Here is a 27,528-nt window from a genome sequence, read left to right on the forward strand (position 1 = left end):
GGTTAAAAGTTAGTTGTTGTTAACAACTATTTAATCACTGATTTGCTTACTCATGTGATAATTAAATATAAGTAGTGTGGGTCTACATGTGCAGGAAACTGTGCTGAGTGTTGTGGGCCCTTTCACCAGCAGGGTGGTAGAGCCTTTTTAAAAATAATTTATTTTTGTTGTTGAGAATACACACAGTAGAATATACACTAATTCAACAATTTCTACATGTACAATTCAGTGACATTGATAACATTCTTCCAGTTCTGCAAATATTCTCACCCTCCTTTTCTGAGTTGTTCCTCCCCATTAACATAAAATCACTGCCCCCTAAGTTTCCTATATAATATTTTGAGTTTCTGTTGCCAATTTGATCCCATATAAGTAGATCTTAAACGAGCACAATGCTCAAGGTAGACGTTCTTTACTAATTAAGCTAACTATTGTTTGGTTTTAAGAAGACGTCAGGGGATATTTTTGGTTAAGTTTTTAAAGATTATCTAAGGGCAGTAGTTTTAGGGGTTCATCCAGCCTCCAGAGCTCCAGAAAGTAAGGATTCCATCAAAATTTGAAATTCTGGTCTGCATTTTCCCCCTTTTGATTGGGGGGAATCTTTGATCAAAATGTTCAGTAGTTGTACCCAGGACCAACCAGTTCTTCTGGTCTCCTGGCAAAGGAGGCCATTGTTCATAGAGGATATTAGCCACATATTTCATTTCTTCCTCCTATCCTGACTCTACTTCTTCCTCTGTTGGTCCAGCAAAGAGATACCAATTGTTGTACTTTGGATGACCATTTGCAAACTTTTAAGACTCCAGGCACTATGCAGTGAACTAGGAGGTAGAACAGAAGCACTAAACACAATATTAGACCAATTAACTGGGATGTCCCGTGAAACCATGACCATAAACCTCCAAACCAAAGAACCAAATCCTGTGAAATATTTGGTTGTACATAAGCCTCAGCACCCCTACGTGTCTGTCAGTTTGTCGTACTGTGGGGTTTGCGTGTTGCTGTGATGCTGGAAGCTATGCCACCGGTATTCAGATACCAGAAGGGTCACCCATGGAGGACAAGTTTCAGCTGAGCTTCCAGACTAAGACAGACTAGGGAGAAGGACCCAGCAGCCTACTTCTGAAAAGCATTAGCCAGTGAAAACCTTATGAATAGCAGTGGAACATTGTCTGATATAGTGCTGGAAGATGAGCCCCCCAGGTTGGAAGGCACTCAAAAGATGACTGGGGAAGAGTTGCCTCCTCAAAGTAGAGTCAACCTTAATGACGTGGATGGAGTAAAGCTTTTGGGACCTTCAGTTGCTGGTGTGCCATGACTCAAAATGAGAAGAAACAGCTGAAAACATCCATTAGTAATCGGAACCTGGAATGTACGAAGTATGAATCTAGGAAAATTGGAAATCATCAAAAATGAAATGGAACACATAAACATTGATATCCTAGGCATTAGTGAGCTGAAATAGACTGCTATTGGCCGTTTTGAATCAGACAATCATATAGTCTACTATGCTGGGAATGACGACTTGAAGAGGAATGGTGTTGCATTCATCATCAAAAAGAATGTTTCAAGATCTATCCTGAAGTGCAACGCTGTCAGTGGTAGGATAATATACATACGCCTTCAAGGAACACCAGTTAATACGACTATTATTCAAATTTACACACCAACCACTAGGGCCAAAGATGAAGAAATTGAAGATTTTTATCAGCTTCTGCAGTCTGAAATTGATCAAACATGCAATCAAGATGCATTGATAATTACTGGCAAAATGCAAAAGTTGGAAACAAAGAAGAAGGATCAGTAGTTGGAAAATATGGCCTTGGTGATAGAAACAATGCTGGAGATCGAATGATAGAATTTTGGAAGACCAACGACTTCTTCATTGCAAATACCTTCTTTCACCAACATAAATGGTGACTATACACGTATTATTTTGCCAGATGGAACACACAGAAATCAAATTGACTACATCTCTGGAAAGAGACGATGGAAAAGCTCAATATCATTAGTCAGAACAAGGCCAGGGGCTGACTGTGGAACAGACCATCAATGCTCGTATGCATGTTCAAGCTGAAACTGAAGAAAATCAGAGCAAGTCCACGAGAGCCAAAATATGACCTTGAGTGTATCCCACCTGAATTTAGAGACCATCTGAAGAATAGATTTGACGCATTGAACACTAGTAATCGAAGACCAGATGAGTTGTGGAATGATGTCAAGGACATACATGAAGAAAGCAAGAGGTCATTGAAAAGACAGGAAAGAAAGAAAAGACCAAGGTGGATGTCAGAGGAGCCTCTGAAACTTGCTCTCGAACATCGAGCAGCAAAACAAAAGGAAGAATTGTTGAAGTAAAAGAGCTGAACAGAAGATTTCAAAGGACGGCTCGAGAAGACAAAGTAAAGTATTATAATGACATGAAAAAAGCTGGAGATAGAAAACCAAAAAAGAACATGCTTGGCGTTTCTCAAGCTGAAAGAACTGAAGAAAAAATTCAGGCCTTGAGTTGCAATAGTGAAGGATTCTATGGGGAAAATATTAAATGGCGCAGGAAGCATCAAAAGAAGATGGAAGGAATACACAGAGTTATTATACCAAAAAGAATTAGTCAATGTTCAACCATTTCAAGAGGTGGCATATGATCAGGAAGTCCAAGCTGCTCTGAAGGCATTGGTGAAAAACAAGGCTCCAGGAATTGACGGAATACCAACTGAGATGTTTCAACAAACAGATGCAGTGCTGGAGGTGCTCACTCGTCTATGCCAAGAAATATGGAAGACAGTTTCCTGGCCAACAGACTGGAAGAGATCCATATTTATGCCTATTCCCAAGAAAGGCTATCCAACCGAATGTGGAAATGATAGAACAATATCATTAATAATACACTCAAGCAAAATTTTGCTTAAGATCATTCAAAAACGGCTGCAGCAGTATATTGGCAGGGAAATGCCAGAAATTCAGGCCAGTTTCAGAAGAGGATGTGGAACCAGGTATATCATTGCTGATGTCAGATGGATCCTGGCTGAAAGCAGAGAATACCAGAAGGATGTTTACCTGTGTTTTATTGACTGTGCAAAGGCGTTCGACTGTGTGAATCATAACAAATTATGGATAACATTGGGAAGAATGGGAATTCCAGAGCCCTTAACTGTGCTCATGAGGAACCTTTACATAGATCAAGAGGCAGTTGTTCAAACAGAACAAGGAGATACTGATTGGTTTCAAATCAGGAAAGGTATGTGCCAGGGTTGTATTCTTTCAGCATACCTATTCAATCTGTATGCTGAGCAAATTATACGAGAAGCTGAACTATATGAAGAAGGATGGGGCATCAGAATTGGAGGAAGACTCATTAACAACCTGCGTTATACAGATGACACAACCTTGCTTGCTGAAAGTGAAGAGGGCTTGAAGCACTTATTAATGAAGATCAAAGACCACAGCCTTTGGTATGGATTGCATCTCAACATAAATAAAAATCCTCACAAGTGGACCAATGAGCAACAATGTGACAAATGGAGAAAAGATTGAAGTTGTCAAGGGTTTCGTTTTACTTGGATCCACAATCAACAGCCATGGAAGCAGCAGTCAAGAAATCAAAAGACTAATTGCATTGGGTAAATCTGCTGCAAAGGACCTCTTTAAAGTGTTGAAGAGCAAATATGTCACCTTGAAGACTAAGGTGCGCCTGACCCAAGCCGTGGTATTTTCAGTTGCATCGTATGCATGTGAAAGCTGGACAGAGAATAAGGAAGACCAAAGAAGAATTGACGCCTTTGAATTGTGGTGTTGGCAAAGAATATTGAATATACCGTGGACTGCCAAAAGAACGAACAAATCTGTCTTGGAAGAAGTGCGGCCAGAATGCTCCTTAGAGGCAAGGATGGTGAGACTACATCTTACATACTTTGGACATGTTTTCAGGAGGGATCAGTCCCTGGAGAAGGACATCATGCTTTGCAGAATACAGGGTCAGTGGAAAAGAGGACGACACTCAATGAGGTGGATTGACACGATGTCTTCAACAATGAGCTGAAGCAGAACAAGGATTGTGAGGATGGCTCAGGACTGGGCAGTGTTTTTTTTTCTGTTGTGCATAGGGTCTCTATGAGTTGGAACCGATTTGATGGCACCTAACAAACAACAACAACAAGCCTCAGCAGCTACTCTTTTTTTTTTTGGTTATTGTTTTAGTTATGTAGTGCTACTATAACATATATACTACAGGTGGATGGCTTTAACAAAGAGAAATTTATTTCCTCACAGTGAAGTGGGCTGAAAGTCCAAATTCAGGGTGTCAGTTCCAAGAAAAGGTTTTCTCTCTCCGTGGGCCTTCTCATCGATCTTCCCCGATACTAGGAGCTTCTCCATGCAGGAATCCTGGGTCCAAAGGACAGGCTCTACTCTGCTCCCAGCACTACTTTCTTGTTATGAGGTCCCCCTGCCTCTGGTGCTCCCTCTTTCTTTTATATCCCAAAAGAAATGGACTGAAGACACAAACCAATCTTGTAGAATGAGTCCTGCCTTATCAACAGAACTGCCACCCATCCCCCCTCATTAACATCATAGAGGTAGGATTTACAACACACAGGAAAATCATGTCAATCATTAAATGGAGGATGACCACACAATACTGGGAATCATGGCCCAAACAGATTGATACACCCATTTTGGCGGGGACACAATTCAATCCATGACAATATCTATCACGTGCGTAACTTTTATCAATTCAGCTTTTTACAGATGTACGCCTTATTGACAGCAATTACATTGGCTGTGCAGACCTACCTCTAACCAATGTGCACACCTACCTCTAATCAATGTGATTTTTCTGTCGCTGTGAACCGAAAATCAGTATTCCTTAAGCAATAGCGCCCCCCACCCAGTCTTTATCACCCTTGGTAATAGTTAATATACTTTGGTCTGCATACATTTGTCTGTTCTTGTCTTTTTATATAAGTGATGTCATACGTTTGTCCTTTTGTGATTGCCTTATTTCATTCAGCATAATGTCTTCAAGCTCCATCCATACTGTAGCATGCATGAAAACTTAGGGTGGCATAGTCTAGGATGGGAGCTGAGGAGAACACTGGTTACAACAGAGTAAGGCCAGGCCAGGATCTCATTGCATTTGAGAAGTCTTCAAAGGGGACTAAAAAGTGAAAGCTCTCATCCTGACTCTACCTGCATGGTGACTTTTAGTAGGGGAGGAGTGGAAACCACTGATACTTGGGGAGTGAGGAGTGGCAGGGACGTGACTTGCTGGGAACATTGGTCCGTTGTGATAACTCTCTTGGCTCTTGCCCTATGCCAGGCATATGTGTTAACTCATTAAATCCTTACATCCACACTGTGAGGTAGGGACTACTCTTGTCCCCACATTACAGATGAGGGAATAGAGGCCTAGGAAACTTAAATATCTTGCCCATGTCCCACAGCTAATGAGTTGTAGACCTGGGATTTGAACCAGGCAGTCTGGCTCTTGAGGCTGTGCTCATAATAACAACCCTGTGTGTGTCATATGGCAAAGGGGAAGAGAAGCAGAGTTGCCCACAGGGATGGAGTTCACCAGCCCAGTCTGAGGATGTAATGAGGTTGATTGTTCTACTTTCTACGGTGACTCTGAACCATGCTGAACACACAGTGTCTTCAACTGATGCCGAAACCACAGACGCACCAGGTGCTGTCGGTATAAGGCAGGTCACCCTGATGAAGGAGCCATCGGGAGCCCTGGATCACCAGTGGGGAATGGATCTGGCAAACGCTGATTCCTGTGCAAGGAGGATGGCCTTCTGGGAGCAACACAGATGTCATTCTTGGAGTTCTTCAGAGATAATCCTGATAGGAAAAGGTTTGAGGGCCACAGACCAGGGTGCTTCATGGAGGCACCAGCATGGGATTCCAATAGATGTTGATAAGTGGAGAAGACGAGAAGGGGCTCCTTGGCTAAGGACACCCTGTGAGCAAAGTCACAAAGGATATATGTGAGCCCCTTTGGCTCAACCCAGCTTTGGTCCTGGCTGCCTTGGGGCCCCTTTCCTCCTGTCTGTGAGGCCCAGTGAGAGAAACTGATTTGTTTTTGTATGAGTGGGGTATTCTCTTCCATGTGCCCTACAGCACCAGACTGCTAGTTCCACAAAAATTCGGTGACGTTATGGAGGTGGCAAGGGTTGCCTGGTTGAGAAGCTGTTACATGTGAGCCAAGTTCCTGGCCACCTGCCACCCTAACTTTCTTAAATACCTCCTCTCTGGAAGACTTATCTCCTCAGATGGAGTTCAGGCAAGTCACTCAGCCTCTCTTGTTCCGGCGTCTGTGAAAGGCATTGGTGCCCTGCTGGTGTGGAAGGGCTGCACACAGACTCAGTGGGAAAGTCCTGCCAAGCCCGTTGGGAATGTGCAGATTTCCAGTTCCTTCTCCAGAGCCCGTCAACAGTCTTGTCTTTTTCTTTTCAGCTGAAACAGGCAAAGGCATTTAAATTGAACGCGAGGTGTTTTAAAAGCCATGGCTGGCTGAGGCTCAACATGTAAGCACAACAGTTCGAGTGTGGGGTTTGGACCTGCACTGCCGCTCGCCACCACCTGATGCTCAGGACTTCTCACCTTCTGTAAATTTGGAGGCTGGTGAGTACTGGCTCCTACGCCTGGGTTGCTGTCAGGGCTAGATGAGATCAAGCACTCATCTGGTGGTTGTACCCGACAACATCCCGTAAATGCTCAGTCTTTAAAGGAAATGAACCAGGGTATTACTCGTTCTGTTTCTGTCTTAGCTTCAGTTTAGGCCCCCAAAGTAGAGAATAGAGTTGTGGGTGCCAAGCACTGGAGGTGCCCAGGCCCTGGGCAAGACTAGTGATCGTGCCCTGGTGCTGCATCATTGGTACCCTCACCACAAGCTATGGGAGGCGAGCACTGCAGAGGCCAGGGGAGGGTGGGACCTGGGGGAGGGATGTGGGGTCTGGGTTCCTCACCACAGGGAGGGGGGCAATGTTTATCCCTCACCTCCAGCCAAGTAGAAAGGTGTCGGGGGGGTCCCTGTGAAAGTTCCTGCTGGAGTTTGGAGGAGTAGAAGGGGCTGGCATGTGACACTTTTATGGGGGTTTCAGGTGGGGCTGATGGTGGGACAGGAGGAAGAGACAGTGGTTGGAGGGACTGCACTATTGTCCCTGGGCCAGCACAGGGGTGTATGCTTTCCTGTGGGCCCCTGCCCAGAGGGGAGAGGAGGGCTGTCAGGTGTGAGCCCTGCCCAGAGAGCCTGGGGGTGGGTGAGTGGATCATCTGAGGTGGAGAGAGGGAGGGGAGAAAGGAGAGTGGGAGGGATGGGCAGGCCACCCAGAGGAGGGTGGGCACAGCTGAAGCCCTGGAGCTCTGGTCTTACACCTCAGCTCCATGCTATGCTGAGGGCTGCGACCCTCACCCCCTTCCCACCCCTGCAACTGACCAACATCCACTGGGGCTGAGCCAATCCATTAACCCCTCACTCCCACCTGACTGCCCAGAGACAGTGCTAAGTGCCCTCCTCATGCCACCCAGCAGTCCCTGGGCCACAATCAGCAGGGAGGAAGAGTCCTGAAAAATAAAGGCTGACTGCAGGTGTCAGAGGAGCAATGGGTGGGGCCTCTAATGACCTGGAAATGACCAGAAAAGCTCTGTTGGAGATTTCCTCCAGAGGCTGGAAGACACCCACTTACACAGAGCTTTTAGCAGGGCCTCTTACTTTTTAAACAATTGTGTCATGTCATTTGGTCAGGCTGTAAACCCTTTTCAGAATAATACTTGCAGGTACATAAAACAGAACACTGAGATGACAGAGGAAACCAATTGTATGAAAAACGATTATCAAAATATTTAAAAAATACGAATTTGTGACTAGGTTATATGTGTACTTAAATAACACATGGGGTAGAAGATCAGCAGCAGGTCTAACAACTACTACGCTGTCTACGTATTGATGTACTGATGAGTAAAGACGATATTTGCAGATACCTGAAACGACCGAATACAATATGCGCTATCCATGGTTTCTCCTGGTGCCAAGTCACAAGTCCTGCTAGTGCTGCTGTAGCTTGTTGCCTCCACTCACTCATTGTTCTCCCATACATTTGTGGGCCACCCGTGAATTCAGCCCACAGTCTCTTTGGAGGTCCCTGGAGGGCAGGCAAAGAGAGTCTAAAGAGGCAGAGAGAAAAAAACATGCAGTTCTGTTATCATCACACAGTAAGGAGCCTTGCTCATGCTAAAGGGTAAATTTCCCTAGGCTTTATAATCAATGCTTCGATCTTTCAGAAAAAAAAAAAATAGCTTTGAAACATTAAAAGATAACCCAGTTAGGTGGGTCACTTTTCCAGTTCTGCATAGCACTTAAGAATATTTCTATGCAAGTCAGCAGTTATGGGTAGGTGTATCCTAGCTTGAGCTGAAGCAAGAGTTTAAAAACTGTGTGTATGTATATGTATGTGTGTTTGTTGTGTGTGTGTTTTGGACAACCTAGCATAGGAAGAGGAGTACTTGGGGACCTGGATCCAGAGGGACAAAGCCATGCCTGTGATCTGGCTTCTTAGGCCTCATAGAAGGACCTGGACTGATGTGGATTCAAATAGGGCTTTGGGGTCGGTGTCTAGGGAAACCGGGCTGAAGGGTCACAGCAAGGAAGAATCCAATTTTATAGGCCAGGGTGGATGTTCAAGGCACAAAGCTGGCAGGATGTGCTGCCCAGGCAGGGAGTGAGAAATAGGGAGCAGAACTCCAGCCTCTGGTTCAGATCAGGGTCCACACAGGAGCCATTAGAACTGCCCCTACCTAGGAAAATAGTAAAGCAAAAGCAATACCGTATTCCTGGAGAGATTGCAGAAGTTACTGCCACCATCAAGGACTTGAAGGATGCAGGGGTGGTGATTCCCACCACATCCCATTCAACTCATCTGTTTGGCCTGTGAAAGAAGCAGGTGAATCTAGGAGAATGACAGTGGATTATTGAAAACTTAACCAGGTGGTGACTCCAGTTGCAGTTGCTGTTCCAGATGTGATTTCATTGCTTGAGCAAATTAATACATTTCCTGGTAGCTGGTATGCAGCTATTGATCTGGCCAGTGCCTTTTTCCCTGATTCTGGTTTCAAAGGACCATCATGAGCAGTTTGCCTTCAGCTGGTAAGTCCAGCAATACATTTTCAGTGTCCTTCTTCTGTGGTATATCAACTCTCCAGCCATATGTCATATATCAGTCCACAGAGAACTTGATCTTCTTTCCCTTCCACAAGACATCACACTGGTCCATTGGATTGATGACATTTTGCTGATTGGAGTTAGTAAGGAAGAAGTGTCCGCGACTGTGCACTTATTGGTAAAATACGTGTGTGCTGGAGGGTGGGAAATTAATCCAATAAAAATTCAGGCACCTTCCACCTCAGTGAAATTTCTAAGAGTCCAGTGATGTGGGGCATGTTGAGATATTTCTTCTGAAGTGAAGGATAAGTTGTTACACCTGTCGCCTTCTACAACTAAAAAGAGGCACAAAGCCTGGTGGGACTCTTTGGATTTGGGAGGCAACATGTCTCTCTTGGGATGTGCTACTCCAGCCTGTTTATCAAGTTAAATAATGGGATGATGTGTTCTTTGGAAACCAGTCATCCTCTTTCCTCAGCCACTCCTGTAAGTGCCTAATGGGCTCATGAACAAAGTGGCCATGGTGGCTGGGATGAGGTTATGCATGGGCTCATCAACGTGGTCTCCCACTCACCAAGGCTGACTTGCCTACAGCCACTGCTGAGTGCCCAGTCTGCTGGCAGTAGAGACCAACACAGAGACCCTGATAATGGCACCGTTCTTCAAAGTGATCAGCCAGCAACCTGGTGGCAAGTTAATTACATTGGACTGCATCTGTCATGTAAAGGACAGAATTTTGTTGTTAGTGGAATAGACACTTTGGATACGGATTTGTCTTCCCTGCACGCGATGGCTCTGCTAAAACTACCATCCATGGATTCATAGAATGCCTTATCCACCGTCATGGTATCCCATGCAGGGTTGGCTCGGATCAGGGGACTCACTTCACAGCAAATAAAGTGTGGCATGGGCCCGTACTCATGGATTTCACTGTTCTTATCATGTTCCCCATCATCCTGAAGGAGCTGTCTTGGTAGAATGATGGAATGGCTTTCTAAAGACACAATTATGGCACCAGCTATGTGGGAACACTTTGCAGAGTTGGTCAGTGTTCTCCAGGAGGCTTTATATGCTGGAAACCAGTGCTGTTTCTCCCATAGCCAGGATTCACAGTTCCAGGAATTGGGTGGAGATGGGAGAGGCACTACTCACTATTACCCCTAGTGACCCACTCAAAAATTTTTGCTTCCTGTCCTTGTGACCTTATGTTCTGCAGTTCCAGAGGTCTCAGTTTCAAAGGGAGGAATGCTCCCACCTAGAGACAAAGCAATGATTCCACTGAACTGGAAATTAAGAATGCCACCCTGCTGCTTTGGGTTCATCAGGCCTCTAGATCAACAGGCAAAGAAGGGAGTTACCATATTGGCTGGTGTGATTGACTCTGACTACCAAGGGGAAATCCAGCTGATGTTGCATAATGGAAGTAAGGAAGAGTGCGCCTGGAATCCCTTAGAACATCTGTTAGTACTACCATGCCCTGTGAATAAAGTCAGTGGAATACTACAGTGACCCAATTCTGACATGACTGCTAATGGCCCAGACCCTTCAGGAATGAGTGTTTGCGTCACCCCACAAGGCCAAGAACCACAAGCAGCGGAGATGCTTGCTGAAAGCAAATAGAATACGGAACGTGTTGTGGAAGAAGGTAGTTTTAAATACCAGTTACTACCATGTGACTGATTGCAGAAATAAGGACTGTAATTGTTATGAGTATTTCTTCCTCATGTGTGTGCATGAAATGTTTTTGCTTTCTTCACTTATAAAATATAAGATGTAAATAGGGCTAGTACATTTTTGGTTGTAAGCATGTTAGTCGTATCATGTTAGGCACAGGTATGACTTTGTAAGTTGTCTTTATTTAGAGATTGTACATGGTTTCCGCTGCTATTCATAAGGTTTTCACTGGCTAATGCTTTTCAGAAGTAGGCTGCCAGGTCCTTCTTCCTAGTCTATCTTAGTCTGGAAGCTCAGCTGAAACCTGTCCTCCATGGGTGACCCTGCTGGTATCTGAATACCATTGGCATAGCTTCCAGCATCATAGCAACATGTAAGCCCCCACAGTACGACAAACTGACAGACACGTGCTGAAAGTGAAGAGGACTTGAAGCACTTACTAATGAAGATCAAAGACCACAGCCTTCAGTATGGATTACACCTCAACATAAAGAAAACAAAAATCCTCACAACTGGACCAATGAGCAACATCATGATAAATGGAGAAAAGATTGAAGTTGTCAAGGATTTCATTTTACTTGGATCCACAATCAACACCAATGGAAGCAGCAGTCAAGAAATCAAAAGACGCATTGCATTGGGCAAATCTGCTGCAAAGGACCTCTTCAAAGTGCTAAAGAGCAAAGATGTCACCCTGAAGACTAAGGTGCCCCTGACCCAGACCATGGCATTTTCAAACACATCATATGCATGTGAAAGCAGGACAGTGAATGAAGAAGACTGAAGAAGAGTTGATGCCTTCAAATTGTGGTGTTGGCAAAGAATATTGAATATACCATGGACTGCCAAAAGAATGAACAAATCTGTCTTGAAAGAAGTGCGGCCAGAATGCTCCTTAGAGGCAAGGATAGCGAGACTGCGTCTTACATACTTTGGGCTTGTTATCAGGAGGGATCAGTCCCTGGAGAAGGACATCATGCTTAGCAGAGTACAGGGTCAGCAGAAAAGAGGAAGACCCTCAACGAGGTGGATTGACACAGTGGCTGCAACAATGAGCTCAAGCATAACAACGACTGTAAGGATGGAGCAGGACCAGGCAGCGTTTCGTTCTGTTGTGCGTAGGGTCGCTATGAGTCGGAACCGACTCGACGGCACCTAACAACAACAACACATGGTTTAAGGAGATGTATACAGGTGCCAAGTTGCCAAGGAGTGGACTGTGATGGTTAAGGTTGAGTGTCAGCTTGGCTGGGCCATGATTCTCAGCGGTGTGGGCATTACGTAATGATGAAGCTTGGCTGTTATGTAATGATGTCATTTGGCAGTTACATAATGATGTAGTCATCCTTCACGATGTGATCGGCAGATCAGTTGTAATAGGAATTTCCTTGGGGGTGTGGCCTGCATCCAAAACATACGTGGACATTTTGGCAAAGCTTCCTAGTTTGCTGTAAATCCCGCATCCGGCTTATCATTTTTTAACCTCTGGTTCTTAGGAATTGAGCCATCAGCCTACCATATTGCCTGCTCATCTTGGGATTCGTCAGTCTGCACAGACTGTGAGCCATTGACCTGCTGTCTGAGCTGCCAATTTTGAATTTGTCAGCTCCTGTAGCTACGGGAGTCAGGAGATGCCTCCAGCCTGATGCCTGACCCATGGACTTGGGACTTGCCAGACTCTACAACTGCCTTTGCCATTTCCTGAGATAGATCTCTCTATATACACGTCATTGGTTTTGCTTCTCTAGGGAACCCAGCCTAAGACATCCTTCCACTCCGTAATTCCTGAAGTCACCTCCTGATAATCTCCTTGCCCCCAAATGATTGCCTCAGCATCTGTTCTGGGAGAACCCAGCCTAAGGCATTTTTTCTTTAGAATTTCATAACACAAGTTTTGTGTTTTTGTTATGGTTTCCTTTTCATTGTATGATGTTGCCTCCATGAGAAAAGTAACAACTTGACCATAGTTCTCTGGGTGTCAAAAACCTGCACACTTAGGATGTCTAAATTTAAAAGCATCCACTAACGTTTTCTTATTTTTCCAGTATAAGTCCTCAGAGATAAAATCCAAAAGTGAAGATCCAAATCCATTCTTTCTTCCTCTCTTTTTCAAAGGCTATGGAGTTGTTTTCTACTGCTTTATTCAGATCTATTTTAGTGCAGAATGGGTGGGAAGATACTAGCATTTGAGTAGGGACTAAGAAGATGGGCCTGTTTCTTTCCTGAGGTTCCTTGAAGACCCATAAATCCTGATTTTTTTTTTACAGTTTAAGTAATTTCATGGGCCATCTGTTTACATGGGCCGTCCATTAGTTGAAGAAGCCAGGAAACCCGTTATTGATCCAAACACTCACCCCTTTGGAAAGAGACAAGTGTTTCTCCATTGAAGGTGCTACCCACTGGGCTGATGGTGGAGAGGGTCCTTTGCTGCTGTAGCCCCATTTTCTGATGAAATGAGAGTTCTCCAAGGTTCTTGTGATCAGTTCAAATAAAACGGGAATCTTTATTGAGAAAATGGAAAATGTCATTTTGGGAAAATTGCATTTTATTTCCATTTTAATCATATGCTTCTTTGTATATTCCTCCTACAAACAAAACCATTTTGCCATTTGCCAAAGGGTTAGACCTATTTCAACAACATGGCAAACATTGGGAGTTTCGTCTACAGTTTGAGTTTACTTGATTGCCAGTCAAGTTTTGAAAGATTCTCTTTTAGTTTGAGGGTAATTAGAGTAAAAGATAATGAAATCAGAATGGGAGGTGTGATGGTTAAGATTGTGTGGCAACTTGGCTGGGCTGTGATTCTCAGTGTTTTGGCAGTTGTATAATATTGTGATTTCTTTCCTGTTGAAATTTGATATGTGATCACTCCCACGATGTAATCTGCTCAGTGGCACTGGTGGGGGTGGGGCCTGTGGTGGCTCACTACCTCCTCAGCCTTAGTCTCTCTGCCCTCCACCACCTACTTCCTTCCTGCCTGCCTTGCCAAGGTTTTTGGTTTGTTGTGGGTCTAGCAGCTGCCTCTTGCCTGACCTCTGGTTCTTGGGACTTGAGCTAGCAGCTTACCTGTCAATACAGGGATTCATCGATCTTCACAGCCTTTGAGCAAGAGTCCTGCTCCCTGACCTGCCGATCTTGGGTTCACCAGCCCCTGCAGCTTCGTGAATCAGGAGAAACCTTGCAGTCTTGCCAGCTGACCTTGGGATTCCTTCACCTCCACAGCCTGTGAGTGGGAGCCCTGCTTTCTGATCTGGTGATCTTGGGTTCACCAGCTTCTGCAGCTCCACGAATTGGGAGAGGCCTCTATCCTGATCCACAGACTTGGGACGTTCCAACCTCTACAATTGCGTGAGCTGTTTGCTTGACATAAATCTCTCTCTATGTATGTTTATACGCTTTACTGGTTTTGTTTCTCTAGAGAACCCAGCTAAGACAGGTGGCATTAGTAAATTGCATTTGAATTGTCACAGCTCATTTTTGTTTTAAATTTATCTTTCAGATTACTTTTTGTTTGTGGAGTTTTGCCACCTGCTTTTGAGATTTTTCTCAACTCTGACAAAAACAAATTAAAACCAAACCAAACAAAATGTTGCACTGTTTAATTGTAAGCTGAATTTGGCAGAGAGATTGTTCATTTAATTAATTAATTAATTCAAGAACTTTTCTTAAGCTCAATAAAGTGCCGGGGCACTGGAGATTCAGAGAATATAGGCACCAAAGTTTCAAATGGAGAAATAAAATGTTTACTTTAATTTCTTTGGGGGGAGTTACGATTTAAATATATGTTACAGATCAAAAACACCAGCATCCTTTACCCAGCTTTGCATTTCATTTAATACAGTGTTGAGATTTTTGTTTTCTATCTAGAGACTAATATTACATTGGCTATCTGTTCTAAGCAAAAGTAGGAAAGGTGCATAAAGTGCCTGTTTGAATATCAGAACTATGCATTTATCCCCGAGTCACTTACTTGGGAACCTTTAATGCCCTGAACAAGACTAAAAGAATGAGCAAAAAAGGTCTCTGATTTACCAGAATAGGTGCCTCAATTTTGTTGAACTGATCTATTTTATTCTCGAAGAGCCCATCCAGTCCTACTGACTATTGCTTTACGTACAGTTGTTATAGACCTAATGCTGTGGTTCCCTGTTCTGCAGCAGTCCTTGTTGCAAGTAAACAGAAAAGAGAGGCTATTAGAGGAGGGTATACACACAGCAACCTGTCTTGCTGGATCTGGGGAAGGATGCACGTTTGCCTGTGGGTTCAGGCATATCTGAAGCTGGGGAGGGTTGGCCTGAGCTGGGAACTAGGAGGGCTTCTGTCAAGAGCAGAGGCTGAATTTGGAGACAAACCAGATATAGACCCACCTTGATAACAGGGATAACACCAGCAGTGAGAGCCCGGAAACCAAACATGGCCAAACTGAGATTCAGGATTCAGTCTAGCTAGAGCTGGGATGGAAATCTGGAGGAACCAAATGGATCTTAGCAGGGGAGCAACCCTACAAGCAACAGGTGCCATGACAGGCCTGCTGGAATCTGCTGGAAACACAAGAGCTTCCTCCATCAGCTTCCCTCCCTATTCATTCCAAGTGATGAACTTACATTCTCTAGTGCTGAGTCTTAAAGACACCAACATTTGGGTTTTGTAGGTTTTCCTAATAACCCCATAGAATAGATGGCCTTAAAAGCCACCTGTTACTGCTCTGCATGGCTGTGGTCAAGGTACTAAGGATATGTTGTCGTTAGCTGCTGTCGAGTTGGCCCCTGACTCATGGTAATCCCATGCACAGTGGAAATAAACGCTGCCAAGTCCTACACCATCCCCATGATCGGGTGCAGTCTGAACTGTTGTGATCCATAGGATTTTCATTGTCTGATTTTAGGAAGTAGATTTGCCAGGCCTTTTTTCCTAGTCCACCTTAGCCTGGAAGCTCCACGGAATCGTGTTCAGCATCATAGCAACCTGCAAGCCTCCACTGGCAGGTGGGTAGTGACTGTGAATGAGCTGCATGGTCTGGGAATCAAACCCGGGTCTCCGCCATGGAAGGTGAGAATTCTACCACTGAACCACCAGTGCCTCCACTGAGGATAAAGCAAGGAATAAAACATATATCCTCCGTCCTTCTGAAGCTTAATGAATGGATGGATGGAATAAATATACTGCTGATCACTACTTTAAATTTGTTATGGGACTCGATTATAAATACCTAATTAATCAACAAGTTATTATAGTGAGAACTAGAAAAAAACAGGCTGGCAGCATCGTTTGCCTGGTGAGTCCTCCCTCTCTCAGCTGTCCCCAAGTCCTCTGAAGGAGCAGTCGCTCTTGCATCCCACAGAACCCTCAATGCCAGGTCCACATGGGTCTCCTCTCCTTGAGACATTCCTCTGTGTTCTAGGGTTTTTCTTCCCTTATGTTTCTAGTGCTCTTCTTCTGCCTCAAAACTTGTGCCCTTCATCTCATTCCCTCAGGATTTTCTAGGGAATGACTGCTCTGGGTAGTCCCTGAGTGGTAAAAATGGTTTAGTGCTTGGCCACTAACTGAAAAGGTGGCAGTTCGAATCCACCCAGAGATGCCTTGGAAGAAAGGTCTGCTGATCTACTTCCCCAAAATCAGCCATTGAAAACCCTATGCAGCACAGTTCTACTCTGACATACACGGGGTCACCGTGAGCCTGAGTCAGCTCGATGGCAACTGGAACTTATCTGTTGAATCATCTAATCAACAGTTATGGTAGGCAATGGAGCAGTCACAATATGATAGAAAGAGCCAGAGTTGTAACTTCAGCCCTTCTGTTTACTGGTTATGTGACCCTGGTGAGACATGAAACCCACCTGAGCCTCAGCCTCCTAATTCGTAAAGGAAGGTTATAGTGGTTCTGTGGGGTGGGAGAGGGTTACTTCTGTGTGGTTGGAACTCAGAGTAAATTCCATTTTCCATTCTTTCTCTTCATTATTTTTGTTGCTTTGTTGACAGTGGTCATCTCCTACTTTAACCCATAGAAGAGACACTGATTGTGGGAATGTCTGAAGTGAGAGGCCAACGGTGGGAATGGGAGCCAATAGAACTGCTGGGTGCCCTGCACATTACAGCCCAAAGACAACTAGTTTTCTGGGTTACATGTAGGGACGACCTTCAATGCCAAAACATGTGGAGTGTCGGAGGCAAAATCAATAGAGCCATCTGGACCCTGGTGAAGACTCAACACCTTGTATCAGAGTAGGGTCATGGAGCTGTTGTGGGCTCTGTGATGGATCAGCCAAGGAGAGGATGTTCGAGTCTCTGGTGTATACTGGGTCTTCTAGTGCTGTGTTTCTCAGACTCAGATGTTATACAAATCTCTTTGAGAGGAAAAAATCATTGTTTCTGGTGTCTATTAAAATTATTTTATTATCATTTGTCTAAATTTGTACAAACCTCCAAGTAGATATAAAGTCCTGTTGCTTAGACAACTATGAAAACCATAATTTATAATTTCAGTGTACATATAAACCCAATACAATTACACTTCACAGCATTCAGTTTCTTGTGATGGGTATGATTTGACGCTACCGTACTGTCCCTCAGAACAAGAATCTGGCCACTGCTGTCACCAAAGGTCCTGTGAGTCTCGCAGTGGACTGTGGTGTCCTTGGGCTTCTCTTGGTGTCATCTAGTCATGTACAGATTAGTTCAGCTCCTCTGTTGTGTTGGCTGCCGGCCATGATGAAGGTCAGACTTGCACTGAGGTAACTAGAGGTAGAGAGCCATTCTCAAACCCCGGCCTGGGACAGCACAGGCCCTGAGGAGACCATCCAGAATATGTGCACATGTTCTAAAATGTTTAATGTAGTTGAAAACACAAACTACTCACTTCTCACAAGGAACTTACAACATCTCAGTTTGAGAAACACTGCTCGAGGCCAGGGATTCTCAAATTTTCTTCACGTTGAAATCATGTAGGGAGCTTTTAAAACTCCTCATGCCCAGGCCACACCTAGACCAATGAAGTCAGGCCCAGGCAGCAGTGTCTTTAAAACTTCTCAGGTGATTCTCATGTGCAGCCAGGTTGCCAACCGCTGATGGAGAGCCTCCCTCAGGTGTGTTCTGGGGACCAGCAGCCTCAGCATAGCCTGGGAGCCTGTTAGAAATGCAGAACCTCACACCTCCTATGCCAGGCCTGCTGAATCAGAATCTGCATTTTAACGGGATCTCCAGGTGATGTGTAAAAAAAAAAAACAAAAACCTGTTTCCGTTACGTTGATTCCAACTCATAGTGACCCTATAGGACAGAGTAGAACTGCCCTATAGAGTTTCCAAGTAGCACCTGGTGGATTTGAACTGCCGACCTTTTGGTTAGCAGCTGTAGCACTTGATCACTATGCCACCAGGGTTTCCAGGTGATGTGTAGGTACATTAAACTTTGAGGAACGCAGCTCTGCAGAATATAAGTGACAGAGGGTACTGAACTAGTGGTGTGCTGGAGACAGCTTCTGCCTTCTCATAGTCAATTATTAAATTCTCAAGAATTTTGCAAGCCAGTGGACTTCATATAGGTGGCTTGAATTGGCATGCTGGGAGTGTTTAAGCCACAGATACAGGCAAAATCAGGCCTTTTCTTTTCCCCTGTATAGCTGGTTGTTGAACATTTACCAGCACACTGTTGGCAATGACTTTTTTTTCCAGCCTCACTAAGGTGTTAGGAAACCCTGGTGGTGTAGTGGTTAAGTGCCACAGGTGCTAACCAAAGGGTCGGCAGTTCGAATCCGCCAGGCGCTCCTTGGAAACTCTACAGGGCAGTTCTACTCTGTCCTATAGGGTTGCTATGAGTCGGAATCGACTTGAAGGCACTGGGTTTGGTTTTTGGATTTAAGGTGTTATGACGCTCTCTGAATTTAAGAAGAGGAGGTAGAAAAGGAGGGGGTGGGGGAGAGGCCCCCATTGCATTTCTAGAATATTCTTCGCTCAAGGCAGTTTCTGTCATTATCCCATTTATTCTCTCCATTTCCTCAAGAGAAAGGAAAGGAAAATTGCTATAAATCAGGAGAAAATTGCAAAGTGAAATAGGCACTGTAGGAACGGCCTTCATTACCTTAGATTGGTTCTCCAGGAGCTTTTATCGCTGACCCAGACAGAATTAGTGGCTGCAAGAAAGATTACACGTGCTCTCCAGCCGTTAGGGTGTGTGAGAATCTTGTAGCTTCCCAGAGTGTGGGTTTCGTGAGGCTGGGGTCCAGGGAACCCTGACACAATCTTTAAAAGTATAATTTTAAAAGGGTTAATAAACATGCCTCACATTCAAACCTAAGGGGAGCACGTGTCAAGAATTTGTTGAACTCATTACTGAAGGAGCCAGCAGGGTGGTGACTGATTCGAGGAGCCTTTAAGGACAGAGGGTTTTTATATAGTTAGTTGGGCACAGTGTGTGGAAATAAGACAAAACTGGTTATTCTCCTACAGATCAATAAAACTGGTGCCTTCTCTGAGGGACGGCAACCATTTGCATCTCTTCTGGACAAAATCTGCAGGTTAACATGCAACTGCACAGGCTCTGTGCCCTGATCAATAGCAAAGAGCAACCCAAACAAGGGAGCACCTGCCTAGAGAGTTGGCCAACCCTAGTAGGGCCTGGCTGACCATGCTCCAGGATGACATTGACGAGATGTTTCTTTGCCACCTCGTTTCCAAGTCTGGGTAATTTTTCTTAGCATATGAGGCTCACACTTGTAAAGCCACTGCTGTGTGGAAAAATGTTAAAATCTCTCACTTTGCCTCGGTGTTTGGGAATTCATGTGGAATATTCATAAAGTCTTCTGTTTCTGAATCTAGGTCATATTTATCTTTCCTTTTTAGGTTTCCTTCCAAAATCTGTGTATTTTGGGGATAGAACTTCCTGTCTATGGGAACATGTACGGGAAAAAATTATGTCAGATGTATGATGAAGTTTTGCTCTTTCTCACAGATGTTCACTAATCATTATCTCATACTTTTTTTAGGAAGAGAACATTGTCTCTTCCTTTTTTTTTACCTAATAGCTGCTCCTAGAATTTTGACATCTGCAGTATAGGTGACAGAAAAATTATCTTTCTGATAGATTAAGAAAAGTCAAGGTTGGGTTAAGTAGATAAGAGCTGACACATTCTGTGAGATGCTCTTAGCTTGTACCCCCGTGTTTAGTTAACTCACTCCACAGCAGTGGTGTCCCCCCTGCAGCGTCTAAGAACCCCGCAGAGGGATCTAAACATTTATCTGCACAGCCCTTACCTCTCCCAGCACCAGCCCCAGTCTGAGGCAGTAGGTGGCTGGACCACACTTTGAGAAAAAAGCACTCTTATGAAGTTTGGATTACCCTGGGTCTTTTTTCATTACAAAGTTGTTGTTGTTAGATGCTGTCAAATCAGCTGCAATTCTTGGTGACTTTATGTATAACAGAGCCAAATGTTGCCTGGTCTTGTGCCATCTTCGTGATCCCTGGTATGTTGGAGTCCATTGTTACAGCTATTGTGTAAATCCATCTCATTGAGGGTTTCCTTCGTTTTTTTTGGCCCTCTTGATATTTATGCTGATATTTAAAAAAATTATCTTTTCACTTAAAAAAGGTGTAATTGATGGTAGTCCTCTCTGTTACCTCTGTCAGAGATGACAGCCTGTATCATGGGCATAGTACTGGTCTTCTTCTGAATAATTCACAAATGAATTTAGAGAATCCAAATACACCTTGAAATTAGAGGCACAATTTCCTGTGTGTGTGTGTGTGTGTGTGTGTGTGTGTGTGTATTTCTAGGGTGAGGGGCCTGATTGCCCCAATAAATGTTAAGAACCACAGGTTTACCCAGAGCTTCCAATGTAGTCATGTCAAGATACACAAAGAAAAGGATAATATGTGTGGGCAAACATTTGTAACAGCCTTTTTTTGGTGGGGGGGGTGGGCGGTAAACAAAAGGGGTTACTCTGGCTCCCTAGCTTGGGTGCCTGGCTACTCCAAGGATCAAGAGCCTCAATGTTCTTGCTCGTCTATGCGTCCCCCCACCAGCCTGTTGGGAATTGGCCCTCTGCGTCCTTGATCCTCAAAGTAGGGTTCGTGGACCGGAGTCATCACCTGGGAGCTTGTTAGAAACGCAAAATCTCAGGCCCCACTCCAGGCCCTCCGAATGAGAATTGGCATTTTAGAAGATCCTGGGGAATTCCTGAGTATGTGAAGGTGTGAGACCCACTGGGGCCTAGGGCTGTCCTGTACAGTTGGCCTCATAAAAAGTGACGCTAAGTCTCCCTGGCGGTAACCATGGGGCCTATTTGTACCTGGAACTACAGATCAGTATGAGCGCGTATTTATAATCTGAAGAATTTTTAGAGACTTTTGGGCTGTGTTTTTCAAACTTCATGGTAAGAATCACCTGAGGGTATTTTTTAAAAAGCCAAGATGCCTGGGCCATACCAAGGGTCATGTTATTACAGTCTCTAGAGAAGACAACCAGAGCGTGGCTGTGGCCCTGTTAGCAGGTGGGGTAGGGTGGAGCGGGCGTGGAGGCAGCTGCATTTGCTCTGCTCCGTTTCTCTCAGTCTTGCCTTTGATTCATTTCTCTCTGTTTAAAAGAGTCCTTCACGATACATGGAGGGGCCTCATGCTATCTCTGCGCCAGGAAAGAGCTTCCTTCAATCCCAGCACCATCAACCTATTAACCGAGTGACTTTGGGTAACTTCAGTTACCTCTCTGAGCCTCAGTTTCCACATCTTTAATAAAATTCAGTACTCACACCTCCTAAACTAGTTACCAAAATTAAATGGGGCTGTGAGTGGTCAGGTCCTGGAAAAGCTTCTCCAAGTTTCCTGGAAAAACTTCCTTTTCAAAGTTCCCTTTTTTGGTGTATCAGAATCCAACAGATTTATGTGTGTTGATCTTGTATCCTGCTACTCTGCTGAATCTATTAGTTCCAGTAGTTTTCTTGTGCAATCTTCAGGGTTCTCTACGTATAGTATCATATCATCAGGCATAAGGATAGTTTTACTTCTTTCTTTCTAATTTGGATGCCTTTTATTTAAAAAATACTTAGTTTGAGAAAGTTTGAGGACCAGAGTTTCTAAGAAAGCCCAGTCCTGCTCAGAGGATGCTTACTCCGCCTTGTTGGGAAACAAAGACCTGCTGGGAAACAAAGACCTGCTGGGACTGACAGTGCTGATGCAACCCCTTTCAACCAAACGTAGCCATTGAGATCAAGCCATCATTGCTAAGGAATAGTACTGAACAACACGGTAGGCACTTGCGAGGTAGCCACCTGGGCCTTGGCATCAGCATCAAGGGACAGTCAGCTTCCTGCTGGGCAGTCACCTTACAGGTGGGCCTGGTTACAGTGAATAGTTAGACCTTTTCTCTAAAAGCATTCTTGGTTTAATGTTAACAGAAGCCATGTGAGTGAGTGTCCTCTCCCAGCAGGGTCCTTAGCTCCAACGTGAGCCACTTTAATTTCTCTGATGAAGATACAGCCTTGTCCTGCCAGCTGACACCTGGGGAGGTGAGTAGAGAGGGAGGAGAAGGGAGGTGTCAGGGGCCCTGCTGCAGTGAAGGCCAACTCTGCTCAGGGAGATTTCTGCCGGCTGAGAGGGTGGTCTGGGTAGGATGCCTCCTGGCTGCCATGGGGAAGGAGCAAAGGCATCTGGAACCTCTGGTAAGAGTCAGTTCTCCAAACCTGGGAGACTGGATGCTTGGAGTGGGAGGAGGAATCGATGAAGAGGGAGTGGAGCTCCTCGCCTTGGGAAGTCAACTTGGAGCCTCGATTACTCAGTTTCAAAGTAGGTGCTATGATTCAGTTAACCAGGTATCAGGACACCTACCTTGATGCTGAGGGTCAGGTTCTGGCAGGCTGCCTGTGGCAGGAGTGCTTTCCAGAACTGTAGTCTAAACTGTGCTGTCACTCATGCCGTGTTAAGAGAGAAACCTTGTGTTAAGTGTGGACAGTTAATAAAGCAAAAGACAAAACAAACCGATGCAAACGACAGCCTAGGAGACTCATAGCTAAAAGGTAAAATTGCCTTCATATAAACAGAGCCAGAGGAAGATGCTGGACTTAAGAAAATAAGGTGTCTATGGTTTCTTGTTTTTTTCCAGTCCTGAAAACCTCACTAAGGTGAACAGATGGGATGGGGGTGGGGTACGTGGGATGGCTCAGAGAAAACTTCCAAGTGTAAGGTGTATGCCAAGCACGTGATATAGGAGTCAGAAAAACAGAATTTACCTCTTGGCTTTATCACTCCCCAGCTGGTGCCCTTGGTGAGCCCTTTACCATCTTAAAAACCAGGAATGGAACTCTGAGCTCAGCCGCCCTCAAAGTGAGGAATGGGGTGAGAATGAGATGGTGCTGTGGAACGCTTCGTTAAGCTTCTCTGACAACAAGGCACCAGGGGCCGCAGGATTGGAGCAGCTGCAGCAAAGTGGGCAGTTCTCACACTGGGGACAGGTAACCCCCACACCACTTGAGTCCTGATTTCTCACCCGAGTCTTCCCCACACCACACGCAAGAGCAACCCTTAGCCCTGAGGGCAGCACTGAGTGAATAAATACCTCACTTCCCAGTCTCAGGGGTGGATTCTGAGGCATATTCTACATGGTTCTTCAGGGGTAAGCCCCACCCACCCCAGGGGTAACCCTTTCATCAATGTACCCTTTATTGGCTTTTTTCCTTACTCTGTCATACTTCCCAAATCCCTCACTGTACTTCCTGGGATACCCTCCCAAATCAGCCTTGCACTTGTGTTTTTGTTTCAGGGTCTGCTGGGGAATCCAAATGGACGTAGCATGGGTGTACTGCTCCTCTGGGATTTCAGATTTGACTGGTGGGGTGTGGCCTCGGCACTGTACTGGGGCTTTCGGAGCCCCCAGGTGTTCGGAGCCCCCAGCAGCCAAGGCTGAGAACACAGCCTGCCAGGTCGACCGTCAGCAGTGGGGGCCTCCTGGGGGCCTGGCTGGAAATGCAGAACCTCAGGCCCACCCAGACCCACTGTCAGAAACCGTTCACAAGCTCTCTGGGGAGTGTGTGTGTTAGAGTTGGGGTGCTGGTCTGCATAGGGGAGTGGAGGCATGTGGGGTTTGGACTCATCCTCCAGGCTCAGGCCTCCCGGGGGGCCTCAGGCAAAGCCGTGTTACTGTCCCTCAGGTGCCTCCTCCGAGGAACAGGGATAATTGCGGTGGCTCTTCCTGTTACTGTTAGGAACAAATAAAATAACATCTTGCTGTGCCATTCCATTAAAACGGAGCCCTGGTGGCACAGTGGTTAAATCGCTCAGCTGCTGACCAATAGGTCGGCAGTTCACTCCATGGAAGAAAGATGTGGCAGTTTGCCACATCCTTGGAAACCCTATGAGGAAGTTCTACTCTATCCTTACAGAGTTGGAATTGACTCGATGGCAGTGGTTTTTTTGGGGCGTCATTAAACATCCCGCAAAGCTGGTTCTTGCTTTCTACCTGGCGTGTGTCTAGAGGTGAGGTGCCACCACACATGACAGCACCTACATCTCTTGTTGGTGAGTTGTGGTCTCTTGCTCCAGTCAAAGCCAGAAAGACGAGGAGGTTCAATTCCTTCAAGCTTCTTCCAGGAAAAGACCATCCTTCAAATTCTAGCTGTATCAGAATCCCCCCAGGGGCCTGTTAGATCACAAATGGCAGGTCCCACCCCAGATTTCCTGAATCAGTAATATGGCTAGGGTGGGTAATCTGTGTTTCTAACATGTTCCCGGGTATGTTTGCTGCTGGGCCAGGACCCCGCCCACCAGGCCACTCCTGCAGACCTCAGCATCTGGCTCAGATGCTGCTCTGGGGACACTTGCCAGCCACCCAGTTACAAGTGACAGAGCTCCAGGGGCCTCCTGAGGGCATGTGCCCTGGGACTCAGCCCTGGAATGGGGCCCCTGGGAAAGTTAGGATCAGGGGCTGGAGACTGGGAGGGATGAGTCTGAGAATTTTTATGCTCCCAACATGTAGGTGGGATTTCTGAATTTATCTAAGACCCCTCACCTAGCCTCCTGTTGTGGAAAAGAGACTATTAACCCTGGCTTTCCTCAGGGATGGGCAAAGCATTAAAACCCTTTGCATTCGTCATGGTGTCTGGATCAGTGCTGGCTTATGATTTGGCCTCAGTAAGCATGTAGGGACAGTATTGATGACAATGCTTTATTCGTAGCAAGTTTGATTAAATGTGTTGTTGTTGTTAGTTGCCATCAAGTTGGCTGCAAATCATGGCAACTTTATGTCCTGTACCGTCCTCACGATGATTGGTATGCTTTAGCGCATTGTTGTGGCTATCGTATCAGTTCATCTCATTTAGGGTTTCCCTTGTTTTCTTTGACTCCCTACTTTACCAAACATGTTGTCCTTTTCTAGTGGTTCATCTTTCCTGATGATGAGTCCAGAGTAAGTGAGTCAAAGTATCGCTGTCCTCCCTTCTAAGGAACATTCTGTGTTTGGTACTGCAATGATACAAATCAAAGGTAGGAGTGGGGAAGTCTGGCCTGGAGGCTGCTGCCCTTCCGGGTCTGTGTCCTGGCCACACAGCCATGCATGTGGCTCACCTCTGTGCACCGGGTATCTCATTGTAAAATGGGGATAATAAAGGCACTGTTCTCAGAAGGCTGTTGCTGAAATTTGCGTAAGACAATTTAAGTTAAGAGTTTTGCACAGGGCCTGACAGAACACGGACTCTGCATTGGCTATTATCTAGGTTTTTTCTAATAATAATTACAGTGATAATCATAAAGGAACAGGCTCCAGAATCAACGTGTTTCAAAAGACAAACCTACTTGCAAAGAGTCTTTGAATTGGCTTGGAATGTTTACCTGTAGAGGAAGGGTATTGGCCAAGGTCTACCTCCATCTTCTTGTCAGTCTTACAAACATTTATTTTGTTCCCCTTAAAAGCAAGGCCTGTTTATTAGGAATGTGAAGCAGCCACTGAAAACTGGAAAGAGGAAACAAGCCACCAGAAGCCTCATGAACCTAAGGCTGCAAAATTTTTGTATGTTCCTTCCTGACTTCAAAACATCTTTTGTTTATTTTTTATTGTGCTTTAGGTGAGGGTTTACAGAACAAACTAACTTCTCATTAAACGGTACACATATTGTTTTATAACATTGGTTAACAACCCCATGACATAGCAACACTTGCCCTTCTTGACCTTGGGTTCCTCATTACCAGCTTTCCTGTCCCTTCCTGACTTCTAGTCCTTGCCTCTGGGCTGGCGTGCCCCTTTAGTCTTGTCTTGTTTTATGGGCCTGCCCAATCTTTGGATGAAGGGTGAACCTCAGGAGTGACTTCATTACTGAGCTACTGGGGCCCATACTCTTGGGGTTAATCCTGTCTCAGGCCAATAAGTTTGGTCTTTTTTTGGTCAGGATTTTGTTCTACATTTTTCTCCAGCTCTGATTCCATTCATTGCTTGGTTAAGTTCTTTATCTCTTCCTTTGACACTTAGGATTCCAGGATTGACGTTTGTCTCTGTTGTACTTAGTTTTTCAGGTCTTTGCTGTGGAGGGATGGCATGATGCTTCTGTCTGTAGTGCTATGTTGGCTCTGCCTCTCAAAACATCTTTTTAAAGGTGCTATTTGTTTTTATCAAATACACACAGGCACATAGCTTATGAAGTCAAACCTCTCTACTCAACCTGGCCCCTGGATCCAGACACCCTCTCCATCCCATGCTCCCTTCTTGCTCCTGGAGGAGACACCCTCATCTCCTGTCCTGGATTCTCCTGGTCCGTGTCCACACATCTCTGACTCACAACCTTATATTGCTGTGTCTTGACTTTTCAGACCTGGACACTGTCTGTTGACTGTCGTGAAGCCAGGCATTAACTCCTATGGTGCTGTACCCCAGCAGCAGTGGTGACTGGTTCGTCAGACCCAGAAACTTTAATTGATGATGATGTTCACCCAGCTCAGTCAGGGTATAGCACAGGACATGCTGCAAGCCCAGTATCCTTAGGCCACCACGTGTCCAGCAGCTGTCCTGTCTTCTGCCTCCTCATCCATGTAGGATGTGTACGGCTGCCACAGAGAAGAGCCACAGAGAGGATGGCCCCACTTCACATGAAGGGGCCACAGCCTCGGTTTCCCCCAATCTTTTACACTGACCTGGTGAGGTAGGTTCAAGGCTGGCATGCCAGCTCATGGCCTTTCACTTCAGGGCATCTCTAGAGACCAGGGCTTCCTGAGAAAGCCAGGTTGGCACAGCATTCCTCATTTATGTAAGCTCTGATTTCCAAGGAAGCCTGAAAGAAGACAGACTCTGAGACCTTTTTCTCAGGCAGGTCTTTACAGCCCAAGCCTAATATTAACCTTTTAGACACACATACACACGTGCACACACAGATGCACACTCTTATATACTCACGTTCATACACAGGCACACATGCTCACATGTACAATATAGACACACGCTTACACATGCTTACACACAGGCACACTCATGCATACACACACACGTTTTCACACACGCTCACACATGCACACAGGCACCCCCCACACTCACATTCATATGCTCACACACACATGCTGACATTTACACACAGACACACAGGCATACAAACCACATGCATGTTCTTACACACAGCCACACATACATGTTCTCTCACACACACACACACACAGGCACCCCCCACACACTTACATTCATACGCTCACAGACACACATGCTGACATGTATACATAGACACACATGCATACTCAC

The 27,528-nt window shown here is 45.3% G+C and overlaps 1 long non-coding RNA gene across 1 annotated transcript in view; it reads left to right on the forward strand.

Annotated features, from left to right (window-relative positions):
- The first annotated feature begins 5,010 nt into the window (after window positions 1–5,010).
- Window positions 5,011–27,528, forward strand: part of LOC111751102 (uncharacterized) — a 31,553-nt gene continuing 9,035 nt past the window's right edge. Inside the window, exon 1 of the long non-coding RNA XR_002786148.2 lies at window positions 5,011–6,624. This is a non-coding gene — a long non-coding RNA (uncharacterized LOC111751102). The remainder of the gene's footprint in view (window positions 6,625–27,528) is intronic.

This window comes from Loxodonta africana, chromosome 24, assembly GCF_030014295.1.
Source record: "Loxodonta africana isolate mLoxAfr1 chromosome 24, mLoxAfr1.hap2, whole genome shotgun sequence".
In the NCBI taxonomy this organism is placed as follows: domain Eukaryota; kingdom Metazoa; phylum Chordata; class Mammalia; order Proboscidea; family Elephantidae; genus Loxodonta; species Loxodonta africana.